Below are 2021 nucleotides of genomic sequence, written 5' to 3' on the forward strand. Positions count from 1 at the left end.
CGAACGAATGCAAATTGCAGCTTAGCTTATACTTATATAGATAAATCATTTATTTGGAAATGAGGACTGTAGTGTGTGACTCCCGTTTTCTATCAAGCGTAAAAAATTAACTGTATTTCCGGATAAGTTACTCGAATGTAATTTTCAAATGGTGAGACGGCGTTTTAAAATACCACCATAGCGGATAAGCTGTCCTAAACGGAATTTTAATTGGTGGTCATAACTAAGTATTAAGAACACACGACCAATGATGCATATAAGGAAGCCAAAAATTGACAATACAGGATAACTTGATTCCTAAATATGATGATGAAAGGGCAAATTCATGTGAAATGGTCTTAGCATTTCGCAGACTCGCACTCACTGTCTAAAGGCATAAGTCAAACCCCAAGGTCCAAGGCTCTAAGGCTTCGGATTTGATCAAGTAAAGGTATACACTAGTCACCATGTAGTTTAACTTCACCATTTCTCCTCTTTGAGACTTTGTTTTTAAGGTTTTATCATTTCACCTTTTCTCCTATCCCAAGCAAGTCGCAAGCCAAGGTAAAGCTTCAAAGACATAAGGGATTGATTCTGTCATTGTTGATTCGTATCACAAGTTGCACATCTCGACTTCTCTGCTTTTCCTCTTTAATTTGTTTTTATTTTGGCTTTGGATCATGGTTGTTTAAGAGAATATAGGGCACGCTTACTTTATGCTTTTCTACGAATGCTTCTGCGCAATCAAAGGCACCAATACATATTTGTGTAGTTTGCTTTAGCTCCAATCTTAGCCTCTTTAGTTTAGTTGTACACCATCTTGCAAGTGTGATATAAATTGCAGTGTCTATTTAATGCTTAGTTATTGTTTTTGAAGTTGTTACTTGAAAAAATTTTCTCTAAATATTTGAATTGTTACCATCTAAATGTCTTATTTTATTATTTAAAGATGTTGTTTGATTGTTCACTAATATTTTAAAATGCAGGAACTTTTGATATTTCAACTGTAAAAGATTGATAGGCACTTGCTAATTATATTTAAAATGAGTATTAATATTCATTTTTAATATATTGATTAATTTTATTTATTCATTTTATTTTTTTATCATATAATATTTGTATCATTTGTTATTTATTAATTATAAATATTTTTTTTTATTTAGAATGATTCTAATACTTTAGTAATACTCTTAATGTCAAAGAGAATGAGGGATTTATTGATGTAAAATTTGAGGCCGTTGAAACTTAAGAAACTGATGAGAAAGTAAGTGATAAAAATTATACATGTAGCAAACTAGGTCATATGTAAGGGCAACCCTTTTACAAAATTCATTATGGTGATACTCTAGATCTTTATGATGGGTTTGGTATGGCGACCCCATCAAAATCATACATACCCAGAGACTTATCTTGAGCACTTAGATGCTGGTTAGGACATGCTAAGGACTAGGATTGATAAATTTTTTTTTTATTTCTTATCTATAGTTCTATGTTGGTTTGGTTATTTTAGCTAAGCATCACTTTTTGTGCCTTTGGTGTGTTTGCATGCTTACTGTTTTGATATGCATGGTAGTATATTAGGTCGGTTCTCTTACAAGGAGTCTTGTCTAAATGCACGCCTCACATTTAATTCGAAAGAGCAATGTAATGATTATGACTAAATTTCCTTTCTGTAGGCGCTGCTTAGCTCCTCTCACCAGACATGACTCAAATGTGTTGCATGTTTGTTGGCTTTTCCACTAATATTTTTCTAATGTATTTTAGAGTCTCTAGTAGGGGTGTAAACGAACCGAACACGAACGAACAAAGCTTGTGTTCGTGTTCGGTTCGTTTAAAATTTAGTTTGTTTGAAATAAGCTCGTTTTCGTTTCTTAACGACCGAGCCGAACACGAACCGAACACGAGCTGTTCGCGAACGACGAGTTAGTTTGACATCTCTAATATTAATATATAAAAATAATATTATATATTAATTATATAACTTATATTATATAAATATACAATATCTATATTAGTATATTACTACTATAGTATATTAATAT

The sequence above is a fragment of the Phalaenopsis equestris genome, unplaced genomic scaffold, assembly GCF_001263595.1.
Source record: "Phalaenopsis equestris unplaced genomic scaffold, ASM126359v1 Scaffold000536, whole genome shotgun sequence".
NCBI lineage: Eukaryota > Viridiplantae > Streptophyta > Magnoliopsida > Asparagales > Orchidaceae > Phalaenopsis > Phalaenopsis equestris.